Below are 16,421 nucleotides of genomic sequence, written 5' to 3'. Positions count from 1 at the left end.
AGTGATTTTCCAGCATATGGTATGTTATCTGGATGGACAACGCATGGAAGGCTATCATGTCCATATTGTCAAGATAACACTGATGCTTTCCAACTAAAACACGGAAGGAAAACGTGTTGGTTTGACTGTCACAGGAGATTTCTACCACCAGATCATCCATATCGTAGAAGTAGGAATTTGTTTACGAAGAACAAGAGGGTGTTTGACAGTCCACCTCCGGAAATTCGTGGGAAAGATTTGAAGACACAACTTAGAGATTTTGGTGCAGAAAGGACGCCAGACGTCGGTGGACATGAGCATTTTCCGGTAGATGGTGTTGGAAACCTACATAACTGGCACAAAAAAAGTATTTTTGGGATCTGCCATACTGGGAGGATCATCTACTAAGGCATAATTTAGATGTCATGCATATTGAGAAGAACTTTTTAGACAATCTCATGAACACGATCCTTAATGTTCAAGGTAAAACAAAGGATAATTTGAAGTCAAGACTGGATTTAGTCGATATATGTGCTCGTTCAGAACTTCATGTTGATGAGAGTGGTAGGGCTCCTTTTCCCATATACCGACTTGATGCAGCGGGAAAGGATGCGTTCTTTGATTGGATTTCAAACGATGTGGAATTTCCAGACGGTTACGCATCTAATTTGCGTAACTGTATCGACAGAAAGGAAGGAAAGTTTACTGGCTTGAAAAGCCATGATTGCCATGTAATGATGCAGCGCCTCCTTCCGTTTGCCTTCAAGGAACTATTACCACGAAATGTTCATGAAGCAATTGCAGGGATAAGTGGTTTCTTCCGCGATTTATGCACAAGATCAGTGACTCTTGAAGGTATTGAAAATTTGAAAACTAACATAGCTGTGATTCAGTGCAACCTTGAGAAGATATTTCCTCCCTCATTTTTTGATGTTATGGAGCATCTTGTTATTCACCTGGTAAGAGAATTGGAACTTGGTGGTCCTGTGCAGTATAGATGGATGTATCTGTATGAGCGGTATATGTTCCATTTGAAGAAGATGGTGAAAAATTTAAGTAGGGTGGAAGGGTCTATAGTCGCACAGATGATCAATGAAGAAACTTCAAACTTTGCCGAGTACTACTTTCCAGCAGAAGTTCAGACCAAAAACAGAAGACCTGCTCGGCATGATGATAGAGGCGAACGAGCAACATATCATTGGAAGGTTCCAGACATTTTCACAGACGTTGGACGACTTAGCGGAAAACCAAAGGACCGTCGACTTACTGATCAGGAGCGCAGTCATTTGCAAACATATTTACTCACCAACTGCGAAGATGTTCTTCAATATGAAAGGATTTTCATGGCAGAAAAGCGGTTAGAATATAGATACGCCACAGAGGACGAACTAGAAGAAATGAAGCAGAGAGAATTTGGTGGATGGATGTTTACTTATGTGAGTGATGGTTTGGCCAGAGGTGAAACATTTGACGATTGGATACGCGAGATGGTCGTTGGACCAAACTTTGTTGTGAAGTCATATCCGAGATTTTGTACTCGAGGATATGCATTCACAACTCAGAAGAGGAGACGAGACGTTCGAGTACGACTTACGATGCTGGTGTTTGTTCTGCATCAGGAGATGATGTATACTACGGACACATAAATGAGATTTTGGAAATCAAGTATTTGGGCATGGTTGGATTGCGCTGTACTGTTTTCTATTGTGATTGGCACGACAACACTCCAGATCGAGGTGTGAGAACAGATGCATTTGGTGTTACATCAGTAAATTCAAGACGGAAGCTGCAATATTATGATCCTTTCATTCTTGCTTCTCAGGCCGATCAGGTTTGTTATATCAAGTACCCCCGGGTAAGGAACATAGATGATCCATGGGTTACTGTTACAAGACTCAACCCGAGAGGCCGAGTTCAGGGAAGTTCTGAGCTGGAAGACCCACTACAACCAAGCACATCCGGCAACTTAAGTGCAGCAGAAGATTTAGGTGGAGTTGGCCTTGTAGTCGATTTAACCGACTTCGGAGAGGAAGCCGCCGTTCACGTAGAGGATGAATCAGTGATTGGAGAGTTTCACCAAGATCCAGATTCAGATTCATCTGGTGATGACGACTCGGAAACAGACTAGCGTCGACCTTTTTTTTTTTTTTTTTTAAATATAAATACCGAGGAAATCATTTTTTTGTGGTTATAAAACGTTTTATGTATTTTATATATAAAATATAAATTTCTATATTTATTAAACATTTTTAATATTATGAAAACTATTTTTTGTAATTATTTAACATTTTAAATATTTTTAAAACTATTTTTCGTAATTATTAACTGTTTTTGGGATTTATTTAAACTATTTTTTAAATTTTTAAACTATTTTTTATTTATTAAAACTTTTTTTATTAATTATTAAACTATTTATATTTTTGTGATTAAAAACTATTTTTTTAACTATTTTTTATTTAAACTGTTATTTTTTAATTAAAATTATTAGAACTAATTTTTAAATATGTTTTTTTTTAATTTACAGGTCTAATGATGATCAGATCCGGCCTCGCCAGCGTCGTAGCCGGGGTGGTATGGGGAGCCAGTCTCGGGGTTCTTCCAGCCATGTTCAGGATTCCGTTTCGTCCCACAGCTCATACCATACATCTCCCTCTCCATTACTCGCTCCTGCTGCTCCCGCTCCCGCTGCTGCACCCGCTCCTGCTCCTCCGGGTCCTCCGGGAGTGATGAGTGTTGCGGAGTTGGTTCGACAGCCCGGTCGTGACCATCTTCCCTATCTCACTGAGTATCCACATGGACATGGTCAAACATGGTAATTTAACTTTTATTTTTTTTAACTATTTTTTATTTAAACGGTTTTTTTATTAATAATTTGTTTTTTTTATTAGGTTCAACCGATCCGGGAACGGGATCAGCGCATGGATCAACCGTATGATGTACTCGGCCCTCGACAGGGGACATCCGACTTTCACTCACTTCCCTCTCGAGAAGTAGCATCTGTGGTTTCGTCAGTTTGCGGTAAGTATTCAAATTTTTAACTTATATTTTTTATTTATTAAAACTATTTTTTGTAATTATTAAACTATTTTCTATATTTATTAGATATTTTAAATATTATTAAAACTATTTTTTGTAATTATTAAACTATTTTCTATATTTATTAGACATTTTAAAATATTATTAAAACTATTTTTTTAATTATTAAACTATTTTTTTAATTATTAAACTATTTTTTATTTATTAAAACTTATTTTTGTAATTATTAAACTATTTTCTATATTTATTAAACTATTTTTTATTTATTAAAACTTTTTTTTGTAATTTTTGTGCTTAAAAACTATTTTTAAACTATTTCAGCAAGAATTCAACTGGAATTCCGATGATACGCTCTCTATCTATCACCATTTTGTCCATAAAGTTATGGACAACTATGGGAAGCAGATGTACGAGTGGAAGAAGAAGTGGGAAGTAAACAAGGTAGTTTTTAATTTATTAACAATTTTTAATTTATTAAACTTTTTTTTAAATTATTAAACTTTTTTTTTAAAATTAAAAGGTCCCAAAGTCGATGAACGACACGGTCTGGAAGGAGTTGTGTGCGCATTGGGATAAAGAAGAGACGAAAGAAACTTCTTCCACCAACTCTAACAACCGCAGGAGCGACCGTAAAGGAAAGGACATCTACAAGCATAACTTGGGTGCTAAATCTATTGCCACTCTGGCGGATCGCATGGTAAGTTCAACCGCTTTTTCTTCAATTATTTAAGTTTCAGAATTTTATTTTTTGTACATTTTTTCAATATTTCTAATGTTTGTTTAATTTATTTTTTTCAAGGCGGAAGAAAATGAGGGCGACCCGGTTGATGATCTCGTCCTTATGAAAAGGGCGTATACCAACAAGAAGACCGGCCAGATTGATGATGGTCTTGTGAGGGACGTGGTCGACCTGGTCCAAACTCAGGTGTATGACGAAGTGTCTCAGCTTCAAACCGATGATGACGATTCGACGTCCTCGACCAACTTGTCCCGGGTTCGAATCAACGAAATCGTTGAATCGGTAAGTTTTTTTTTTTTAAAGTTCAATTTAATTATTTCTTGATTTTTATTTTATCATCAATTTATATTATCTAAATTTGGTTATTTATATTTCAGTCGGTTCCAAAGAAAAAGGGACGTTTGGTCGGTTTGGGTCGTCGCTCCCGGTCAGCTGCTCCTTCTTCTGCACCACCGGCATATGTTGATCCAGAAGTTCTTACGGCTCAGCTGAAGGACAAGGATGATCGGATATCTGCGTTGGAGACCCAGATGGCAGCTCAACAGGCGGGCTATGAGACCCAGAAGAGGCTGAACGAGCAGATGATGGAGATGATGAAGAGGATGTACCCGAACGAGGTGCTCCCGAACATTCCAGACCAGTACTATGTTTTAATGTTTTATGTTTTATTCAATTTTAATTTTAATTTTAAATTTTCGAATTTAAATTTTAAAATTTTTAATTTTTAAAAATAAAAATAACTTTTTAAAAAAATTAATTTTTTCGAAATTCCGAGGGAAAGCAGATCCTCGGAAAATTCCGAGGAACTTTAGTCCCTCGGAAAATTCCGAGGAACTTTTGTCCCTCGGAAAATTCCGAGGGAAACATGTTCCTCGGAATTTTCCGAGGAACTGAAATTCCTCGGAATATTCCGAGGGACTAAAGTTCCTCGGAATTTTCCGAGGGACAAAAGTTCCTCGGAATTTTCCGATATACATTCCGAGGAATATTTCGTCGAAACTTCCGAGGATTGGGCCATCGGAATTCCATCGAAATATTCCGAGGAAGACGTCCCTCGGTATATTCCGAGGAACCTTCCGACGAACTCTGTGTCCTCGGAGTTTCCTCGGAATTTTGTTTCCTCAGAATTCCGTCGAATATTTCCAACGGAATTCCGAGGAAATATGATTTTCCGAGGAGATATTTCCGACGACTTGTTTCGTCGGTATGTCCTCGGAATAGCGTTATTCCGACGACATACCGGCGATTTTTTCTCTCAGTATACCGCTGTTTTCTTGTAGTGCCAACACTTACTTTGCTTCCTCTCCACGTCATATCAATTTCTCATTTGTCATTTAGCTTCACATAAAGCATAGGGTTAAGTTGCTTCTGAACACAGTTCAGCAATAGATTGTTACGTGAAATGTAACGATTCTGGTCAAAAGCAAATGATCTCAAGAAAATAGGATGAAATTCATAGATGAAAGAACAAGTACAAGGTTTTCAAAGACGTTCATGGCGTCTATACTCTCTCTATGATCCTAAAAACTCAGATACCCCCTTTCCAAAACCCTACAGCTCATATATAGATAAAGCATAAAGTTAAAGTATTTTTTTTTTTTTTTTTGAAAGAATTTTAAATTTTATTCACTTCAAAAAAACTTTTTTACAGAGGGGACTGCTTCCTATTACAAAAAAGAACTTATATCTATTGCTTAACTTCTATACTCCTTTCTTCACCTTCTTTTAAACCATTCCTCCATTGCTTTCTCATATTTACCTCCATTCTTTCTTCTCAAAGAAGTAATTCTGTTTCTGACCTGTTTGTCCAACTTTACCATAAGACAAGAAGTTGGCAGAGCTTTATCCTCCACACGCCTAGTATTCCTCTCCATCCAAATCGCATGAAGAACAGATTGGAAACAATACCTCCATAAGAACGTCACTACCCTTTCATGTAAGCCATTGATCAGTATCTGCATAACCTGCGCCCATTGACACACTCCACTGCCTGTTAAGCCTCTAGTTAACCCCAACCAGACTTCCTTTGAATAATCACACTCGAAAAAAAGATGATCTCTAGTCTCCAAATGTGTTTTACATAACCAGCAAACAGACACTGCTTGAGGATTCCACTTAAGTATCCTATCACCAGTAGCCAGCCTGTTATGAATGACAATCCATGCCATAAAGGAGAATTTTGGTGTGGCTTCAGGAAACCAAATACCTTTAGACCAGGGAACCTTCTGTTTCTTTTCTCGTAACAAGTTCCAAGTTTGGGAAGTAGAAAACTCCGATGCGTAGTCACCACTCTCTCTTTTCCACAAACAAACATCATCCAGCTGATTAAGACTTCTCTCCTGCAGAACCATAATCTCTTGTTCTATCTGCTGTAAAATAGGAACTCTACGCCTTCTTCTCCTATAAGTTTGAATGACTCTCTCCACCGTTGCATTTATTGGAATACCCAATTCTACACAGCCTCTTCCTCCAGTAAAATCAATAAGAACCCCCAAAGGTGACCATCTATCGAACCAGAAAGAAGTAGTAGAGCCACTGTTTATCTCCACCTTAAAATACTGCACTGCAACAGCTCTCATCTTCAGGAGTTTTCTCCACATCCAAGAGCCTAGAGTGCTCCTTTCATTTACACTCCAAAACGATCCCTTCCTTATGAGATACTTCCAAATCCATCTAACCCATAGCGAAGACCTTGCAGATAACACTCTCCATATTAACTTCAGACAAGCCACTCTGTTTGCTTCCAACAAATTCCTCAAACCCAACCCACCTTCATCTCTTGGTTTACAAACATCAGCCCACGCAATTTTTGCTTTCCGTGTGGATAGCGTTGGTCCAGACCAGAGAAAAGCAGAGCAGATGCTGTGGATTTCCTTTATACACTGACTCGGAAGGCGAAAAGCCGACATCCAAAAGTTGGTGATGCTGTATATCACTGAACCAATCAGTTGAAGTCTTCCTGCAAATGACAAGTGCCTTGCAGTCCAAGAAGAAACACGAGTTCTTATTCTTGATATCAGAGGAGAATAATCTTGTACACTCATCTTCTTTGTTAGTAAAGGAAGACCAAGATACCTTACTGGCAGTGAACCAGCTTCAAATGGGAATTGCTCCAGTATAGAGGCACTATCTTCACTCTTAACTCCCGCCAAGAACAGGGTAGATTTCTCAAGACTAATATTCAAGCCTGATATCTTAGCAAACTCCTGAAACACCTCTAGAATCCCTTCAATTGAACTCTTTTTCCCATCTGAGAAGACTAAGACATCGTCAGCGAAGCATATATGAGTCAAATTCAAATCTCTGCAATACGGGTGGTAGCCAATCCTTCTCTCCACTGCAGCTTTATCAAGAAGCTTTGTTAACACTTGCATACATATCACAAATAAGTATGGCGAGAGTGCGCATCCTTGACGTAGCCCTCTTCTACTATTGAAATATCCTGCCAGCTCCCCGTTAATTTGAATAGAGAAAGAAGCCAACTCTATACATTTCTTAATCCAGAGAATGAACTTTGCTGGAAAATTCAAAGCTTCCAACACAGATAACAGAAACGACCACTGAACCGAGTCGAAAGCCTTTGATATATCAATCTTCACTGCACATCTCTCTGTGACTGAGTCCTTATGATAACTCTTTACCAACTCCGAAGCTAGAAGAACGTTCTCCATGATCAGACGATCTTTAACAAATGCTGATTGGTTTAGCGATATAAACAATGGCAGAAGTCTTTTCATGCGATTGGCAAGAATTTTCGAGATTACCTTGTACAATACGTTGCAGCATGAGATAGGTCTATAGTCTTTCATGTAGGTGGCATCATTCTTCTTCGGTATAAGAGCCAGAATGGTGGAGTTGATGCCCTTTGGCAGAAAACCTTTCTCAAAAAATGATTGAACCGCAACCACAAAATCCCTGCCTGTAATAGACCATGAAGCTTTGAAGAACTCACTCGTGTAGCCATCAGGGCCTGGAGACTTGTCCGCTGCCATAGAGAATAGAACTTTCTTAACCTCCTCCGCAGTAACTACCCCAATCAACATTCTTCCATCTTCCTCAGAACATTCATAGTTTAAAAGCAGCTTCAATTCATCCCTTGGCACTTCTCTGTAGTCTGATGGAATATGTGTGAGGAAGTTTCGAAAATGATCTACTGCCTCCCTCTTTATATCTTCTTGACTCTCTGCTACTGAACCATCAAGCCTCTTGATTTCTCTTATGGCATTTCTAACTTCTCTCACTTTAGCTGCTTGATGAAAGTTCTTATTGTTTCCATCTCCCACACTTAGCCAATGGACTTTTGCTTTTTGACTGATAACTCTCTCTTCCACCATTGACAGAAGAGACCACCTTCCATAAGCAGTTGATTCTGCCACCACATTATTCTGATTAGGATCCTCCAATGTCTTGATTTGGGCTTCGCAGAGAACCTTATATGCTTCCCCCGTTCTTTTAAAAATATCTCCAATTTTTTCTTTTCCTAGCTTCCTCAGTAGTGGCTTCAAAGCTTTTAGCTTCTTTGACAACCGAAACAAAGCAGAAGTTGAGACAAACAGATTCTCAGTTCCAGACCAGAAGCTCTCTACCACCCTGAGAAATTCCGGAGTGTCAACAAGCACATTTATGAATTTGAAGGGCTTTCTTGGCTTCAACAGATCCATTTTTATGATAACCCTGCATCTCTGATGATCCGAACAGCCACCAGCTTCAAATACACAATATGATTGAGGATAGCTCTGAAGCCATACCTCATTTACCAAAGTCCGGTCCAACTTCTTACAGATAATACCATTTTCTCTCTTATTTGACCAGGTAAACCTTGGACCTTGATACGACATGTCCAACAAACGACAATACTCAACAGCTTCTTGAAATTCCCTCATACCCACTGAATCATGAGAAGAGCTTTCTACTGAATGCTCAATTCCTGATAATATCTCATTAAAATCTCCCTGAATGATCCATGCCCTTTTGCTGATAATTGGAGAATCTTGATGGGATTTGAGATCTCTCCAAAGCTCTCTTCTCTCTTCCTCCAAGTTCAAACCATAAACAAAAGAACAGTAAAATTCTTCCTCCAAACCCTCCATTAGTATAGATACTGTGATAAGCTGCTCACTCTGAAAACAAGGCGTAACCCTTACCCCCTGCTTCCACACAATCCACATTCTTCCCAACCTATTGTGTTCATAGTTCTCCATATAGGACCACCCTGGAAACACTTTATTTACAATCCTCCTGATTTTATTCTCCTTCACTCTAGTTTCTATTAGACAACCAAATTGAAAACCTCTCTTCTTCACCCATTCTTTGACCACCTCCTGTTTAGATGCTTTATTAAAACCTCTTATATTCCAATAGAATCCAGACATATTATCGTCGAGATTTCTTCTTTTTCAGATAGCTAGGATCGCCTTCCTGAGCTTTCTGACCTCCTTTGTCTCCCAAATATCTGTGATTCAACTTTGAGTCTCTAGGCAAGACTTGCCTTGACACTCTTACTTCCTCCTTTTCCTTCAATTTCGAATTAGACTGCACTGCAATCTGTTCTACATTCTCCTCATCATCTTGCATTCCTTCTTCTGGTGATAAAACCGAGAATCTGGATTCTGTAATAAGAGAAACTTGATCATATTCCAATCCCCTTTGACTCGTATTAGGGGAGCGGCTAGCTTTCCCTGGAGTGATTTCTGACCACTCTAGTTCCTTCTCTTTCTCCGTACTTTCCTCAACGTCTTCAAGCTTCTTCTCTTCCTCCTTATTTTCCATGTGAACCACTCTGTCTTCCTCCTTTCCTTCCTTCTCCACTTTTTCCTCACTCTGAACTTCTCTTATTTCTCCCTCTTCAATTTGGTCTTTCTCCTCGGACTGCTCTTCATTCCCTTGTGGACATCTCTTTACTGTATGTCCCCACTTCTCACATTTTGGGCACTTTGTTGGTAACCACGGGTAGATGTATTCCACCATGACTTCCTCTCCCTCTATATTAAACTTCATCTTCTTTGGCAAATCTTTTGAAAGGTCCACCTTCACAAATATCTTTGCCACTTCAATGTTGAGACATTGAGTTGTCTCCGGATGCAATCTCACTGGACTCCCCAATGGACTTGTCACAAAGCTCAGACCCTGCCACGAGAACAGCTTCACTGGAACATTTTTGATGTGCACCCACATAGGAATTGATTGTGTGGGTGGCTTCTCCTTCTCAATCACTGGTGACCATTTCGTTAACACCACTGGGACACCAGCAATGTTCCACATTCCTCTGCGCAGCACCCTGTTCTTATCAGCATTATTTAGTATCCTAAACTTCATCATTGTTTCATTCACTTCAAAAACCTCCACCCTCTGAGCTTTGTCATTGAGCGTCCATATCTTGTTTACAATGGCATGAACCTTTGCTATATGCGGCGCTACATCAAGAAATTTCCCAATCAAGAAGTCATCCCATAGCGGTGCTACACCCTTTGTAATCTCCTCTGGTACCATTACTGATCCAATACCATCCTGCATCTGTATTTCTACATCATATTTCTTCAGAACCTTTTGCCCTTGAACCACTCCAACCCACGAGTTCTTCGATCCCTCTTTTGATACCTCCAGATTTGAAACCACCTGCGTTTTCTCCTTAACCCCATTCTCAATCACCTTCTCCGGAGAGATCCCCGGATTTGCTACCCCCAGATTCGAGATCGTCGGTGATTTCTCCGTAGATCCATCGTCCGCCGAAACTCCTTCTACACAAACCTTCATCGATCCATCCAAAACTCGCGTCTCCCCCAAAGATGTGCTTTCTCTCGTCGGAACATCCGGCGGATCCGCCGTACTCATGCCTTCGTCGTGCGTGAAACCCCCAATCGCCTTTGGCCGTCAACAAGTCATTGAACAGTTTTTTCTTCTCATTGATAAGTGGAGATATCCTTCCATAAAGTTAAAGTAACTAAACCATGGTTACTCTTTTATTAAACTAGAGTTACTTCTACTTATTCTCTCTTAACCGATGCCCACACGTATCATAGATTTATGTACAAGTTTTAACCTTTTCTGATTTTCTCCCGAACATCAAATGCGGATCTACCTTGTTTTGTAAATGCAGGTAATCTCAAGGATATGATATATAGAGCTTGTCAAATAATCAATAACTAATTTAGACAACTCAGAATGCATGAATAAAATAAATTACGATATGAAGTTCCAAAATGTTCAAAACCAAGAACAAAAACATAAAAAATTAGAGAAGAATGCAGACGTAAAAGCGTATATCACCCACCAAAGCGGGCCTATGAAAGGATTTGATCATGTATTGAGGACCGACCACAAAATGAAACGTAAGACCGGAACCGACCATTTCAAGGTACCAAATCTTCGCTACGTAATGTATTAGAAATGTAATAAAGTCTTGTAACATGGCTATTCAGACGGTTTGGAAAATAATAGTCTCAGACACAAGCTGATAACCGATAGCAATGATCACAACAGTATGACAATGAAGATCTCTTAGACTATATAACGTCCATAAGTTGGTTCTGAGTTTTGTAACCAACCTATTCTCTGAAATAAAGTAAACTATGCAAACTGTTCCATAAATTCTACCTTTTATAAAAAGGTTTTTTTTTTTTCCAAATATGTCTTAGATGTTGATTGTTTGTGGATTTTGGATTAGTTTTTGGATTTTTTTTTCCGAAAACCATTTTTCATCCAATCAAGTTTTAGTTTTTAGTTTTTGTTTTTATAGAAACCATTTGATTTGCCAATCAAAATTTCTAATAAATAAATTTCCTAAAATTTAGAGAAACTAGTTTTTGAAAAGTTTAACCAATTTATTAAAAAAAAAACCAAAACCAACTTTTGTGAGCTTTTAAGAGAAAAAACGAAATTTGATTTTTTTTTGTAGAAACTACAATATATACATAATTAATAATTAATAAATAATATTTTTCATAAAGATAAATAATCATACAATTTTTTGTACATTATCTATAATTTAAAAAATAATGTGATATAATTTATTTGTGTTTCATATCTGTAAAATAAATTAATATATTTTATAAATAATATTAATTAATTTTAAAACTGAGTTATTAATTTCTATATATAAAATAATTGAATAATTTTAATAATTATTAGTCACATTAAAAAGAACTAAAAATTATAAAAACATAATATGTTTTATTAATACAATATATTGTATTAGTCATGAAAAAAAAAATAGCCATTCAATTTTAAGAAAATATAAATAATTTAAATGAGAAATTTTATAATTACTTTCAAAATTTTAAGTATTTTTTATTTTTTTCATAATTTATAAGAAAAAATATTGCTATTACAGTTTTAAAAATTAAAAATAATTTATATAAGAATCTTTTCTAAGTAGTTTCAAACTTTTAAATATTTTTTTATTTTTGTACAATTTATATATATTTATGATAAATATTTTATCATAATATAATTTTATATAAAACTATAATAATTAAATATGTTATTGTATTTTATTTTAAATAATAATCATAATATTTTTATAATTTTAATTGTAAATCTATATATTTTTGAAATTTTTTTGTATTATTTTAAAGTAATATATTAATTAATTTTTGAAAAATAAAAAAATACAGCAAAACCAAAAACTATAATCAAAATCTAAAAACCAAAAACGAAAAACTGAAAACAAAAAACCAAAAACTAAAATTTAAAAACCAAAAATTAAAACTAAAAACTATTGAAACAATCATCACCTTAAAACTCAAAGTAAAACACAAAACTAACTCATATTTTTTTTGGAACTTTGACGTGTCCTATTCACCTCAAAAGTTCGAAATATTCACGAAAATGCAATTTTTTTTGTTTCTTTTTTTCCGAAAATGAGAATTTTACTCTATCATCTTCATCTTCATCAAGTATTTACAATATTGACATTGCCATCAATACACTAATCACCATGAACAACAAACTTGAAGCTCTTAATGCACCTAAAAATTGATTTTGTCTCCTTCTATCTCATTTCTTATGAAGTAAAAACAATATCTCTTTCACTTCCTTTCTCTATTCATCAAAAAAATCCAAGATTTTGATTCTAAAATTTTGTAAGGTTCATAGAGCCATTCAAGCTCACAATTCTTGGTGGGTCGCTTTCGTTTGAGGTTATGAGTGCTTGGAAAAGATTTATGCGTGCTAAGGAAGTTATCTCACAAATTTAAGTATGAAATCAATTTTTTTTTTTCCAGATCTCTCCGTCAGAAGACTTCTGTGTAAGTTTTCTGAATGTAGAAGATTTACACGGAAGTCTTCTGGTCAATGTAGATGTTAGTTTTTCAATTGACTTTATGTGTGTCGTCTTTAGACGACTTTTTTGGAAGTCTTCCAATTTTCTTTGTTTTAAAAAAAAATTCGAAAATCCTAGAGAAGACTTCCATTTAAGTCGTCTACGATAAACATGTTAGTTTTGCATTTGACCATATTGTGTCAGAAATTTAACTTTTCCTAGACGACTTACACGGAAGTCGTCCACAAGAAAATAAAACTTCAATATTTAATTATTGTGACTTCTATGTAAGTCGTCTCGGGTTACTTTTTCAATTGAAAAATAAAACTTAAATATTTAATTTTATCCAGACAACTTACATGTAAGTCTTTCGATGGATGACTTACACGGAAGTTTTCCAGGATGTTATTTCGAGATTCTGGTCAAACCTTGGTTACCACAGACGACTTCCGTGTAAGTCGTTTACCGGAAGACTTACAAGTAAGTCATCTGGATAAAACTAAATATTTAAGTTTTATTTTTTCAATTGCAAAAGTAACCCAATAACGACTTACATGGAAGTCGTCTAACAAAAATTAAATATTGAATTTTTATTTTTTTGTGGAAGATTTCCATGTACATCGTCTAGGAAAAGTCAAATTTCTGAGACAGTGTGGTCAAATGTAAAACTAACATGTTTATCTTAGACAACTTACCTTGAAGTCTTCTTTGGAATTTTTGAAATATTTTTAAAAACAAAAATAAGCCAATATTTACAAAGCAAAACTTCCAAAGAAGTGTGTTGTAGAGTAGACTTCTCTTGAAATCTTCCTTTGTAAATTTTCAATTCAAAAATGACATTTCTGACGATTTCCTAGAAGTTTGCTGGGCGACTTTCGAAGTCATCTACGTCAATGTTTAATAAACTTTAATTTTCTATAAATTTTATAAAGATTTTTGAATATTTTCTTGTTAATTCATGTATATTAGTCAATATTGGGGTTTCTAAATGAAATTTATAACTTAATTGATGATAATCATGGGGTTAACAACGTTCATGCTTATTAATGTTTCTAACTAATGAGAGAAGACTTCCCCAAAAGTCTTCTACGTTAGTTTTTGTAAACTTGTATTTTCAACTTTAAAATATATTTTTTTAGCTTTCAAAATGTGTTAAGTAACTTCAAGAATATCAAGTGATATGGAAGATCAAGTTATGTGGTTTAATGTCTAAGTTTTCTTAAGAAGTCTTTCCCCTTAGCTAAATGTTGTAAGCTAATGAGAAGAAATTGTTAATTAGATAAATGTTGTAAGCTAATGAGAAGAAATTGTTACTTTTTCATATGGGAGATCAAGTTGTGTGATTTAATGTCTTATTATATGTTACTTTTTGAATTTGTGTAATGTTTGATCTTTTGTGAATTTGACTTAGTTTTTTTTATCGGGTAGAGTGATAAAAATGTTTCTTGGTATGAGTATAGATCCTTGATGTGTTGAATTTGGTAACGAAAACTAAAAAGATCTCATTTGATTTCACTTCTTCTCATGTTGTATCTACGTCCCACATACAACGTTTTAATGATCAGCTCAACAAAAGACCTTATACTCATGTACAATGGTTTATACAGTTGATTTCACTTCATATAGTATTATCAGCAAGTCACCATGAAAGAGCTTCTGACCGCAACTCTAACAGCACCCACCACACTCAGTTGCCTTGTCTCCGGTCTCTACTCTTTACTTTCACTATCTTTGCAACTTGCTTCCATTTGAACCCCTACAAAATATGCTGTCTGAAACCAAACACTTCATGTCTCTTGTAACCTACAAGACATTAAATTAAATAAGAACATAGCAAAAACGTAGACAGTTACAAAGTCTCAGTCTCAGTAACAACTCAGAAAATGTCTAAAAAGTGATCAGATATGAATGAAAACAGTTCTAAAAAGTGAATCAATATTTGAGACTAATTGTTCATAGAAACGATCATAAGCTTATCAATAAACTAGGAAGCATAGGATATATTCATCAGCCATACATAAGGAACATACCAGACTTCCGCCATGAAGGGCAATGGAAACTGAGTACAATGGGTATGAGGAATAAGACAGAGGATTCCATCTTTCTCTGAACTTATGAGAAGTTGCATTCTCCTCCAACAAAGCCGTGTGGGAACACAAAGTAAGAATCTGAGATGCATAGATGTTACAAGTTGACTCAAGATATATAACAGATAAAAACCATTAAAGCCCACTTATTTTTACCTCTCTGAAAAAAGTTATCGGCTGCTGGCCAAGACCTGAGCAATGTTAACAATTTCAATCAACTTAGGACAAAGTTGCTTGCTTTTACCTGAGCAATGTTAACAATTTCTCCACAGACAGCATACTCACGACTCATCCGCCTTCAAACTCCGTCAAGCTTCTTCTCCATCCTCCTCCACCAAGAACACACACAGAGAGAGACATAGATGAGAGAGAGAGAGAGAGAGAGAGAGAGAGAGAGAGAGAGAGAGAGAGAGAGAGAGAGAGAGAGAGAGAGAGAGAGAGAGAGAGAGAGAGAGAGAGAGAGAGAGAGAGAGAGAGAGAGAGAGAGAGAGAGAGAGACAGAAAAGAAAAGGTCAGACCTTTAACCAGAAAGAATGGAGGTCCCAGGAAGAGGAAGAGTGAATAAGTAAAGAAAACAAAACCGAAAGAAAAGGTTAGACCTTTAACCAGAACTCTGCTCGGCGAGCCTCATCTTCTGTCTCTCCATTAAAGAAATCAAACCATCTCAGTGCCAGAAACTCACACATCTGACCCAAACACCATTACAACTTCATGAATGATCGAGAGAGAGGGGAGAAGAGAAGATGACAAGGGAAGGAGAACAGCCGTCAGAGAGAGAACCAAAAAAAAAAATGAGATTTAAGTTTTTTCTTTTGGGTCAGAAAGAAACTTGGATTTTAAGTTTTAGTTTTATTTTTTCAGTTTAATATTTTTTGGTAAATAATGAACGCGAAACTAAAATATTTTTACCGGAAATAAAAGATTTTAATATTTTTAACTCAGAAGACTTGAAAGTATTATAATATAAAAACACAAGAAGATTTTCTGGAAGTCGCTAGATGACTTCCAATGTTTAAACGGGAAACTAAAATATTTTTATCGGGAATAAGAAGATTTTAATATTTATAACTCAAAAGAATTGGAAGTCTTCTAACTAGGTCTGGACATTCGGGTCGTCGGGTCGGATTCGGATCGGATCTTTTCGGGTCCGGGTCTTTCGGATCTAAGAGTTTATGACCCGATAGGGTAATTTTAAATTTTCGGTTTCGGATCGGTTCGGGTCGTGTCGGGTCCGGGTCGGGTCGGGTCTTAGATAGTTAGACCCATTCGGGTAACTAGAACTTATCGGTTCAGATTCGATTCGGTTTTGGGTCGGATTCGG

General features: G+C 36.3%; 1 long non-coding RNA gene across 1 annotated transcript; it reads right to left on the bottom strand.

The window, feature by feature from the left end:
* Positions 1-14,490: 14,490 nt before the first annotated feature.
* Positions 14,491-15,479, bottom strand: LOC111216257. The gene is made up of 3 exons (XR_002664887.2): positions 15,257-15,479; positions 15,044-15,181; positions 14,491-14,816 (listed from the first exon to the last, which is right to left on the bottom strand). It is a non-coding gene; the product is annotated as an uncharacterized LOC111216257 (long non-coding RNA).
* Between the last annotated feature and the right edge of the window lie 942 nt (positions 15,480-16,421).

Source organism: Brassica napus, chromosome A4, assembly GCF_020379485.1.
Source record: "Brassica napus cultivar Da-Ae chromosome A4, Da-Ae, whole genome shotgun sequence".
Taxonomy (NCBI): Eukaryota; Viridiplantae; Streptophyta; class Magnoliopsida; order Brassicales; family Brassicaceae; genus Brassica; species Brassica napus.
Note: the sequence above shows the minus strand (reverse complement) of the source record. Positions and strands in the feature narration are given on the sequence as shown.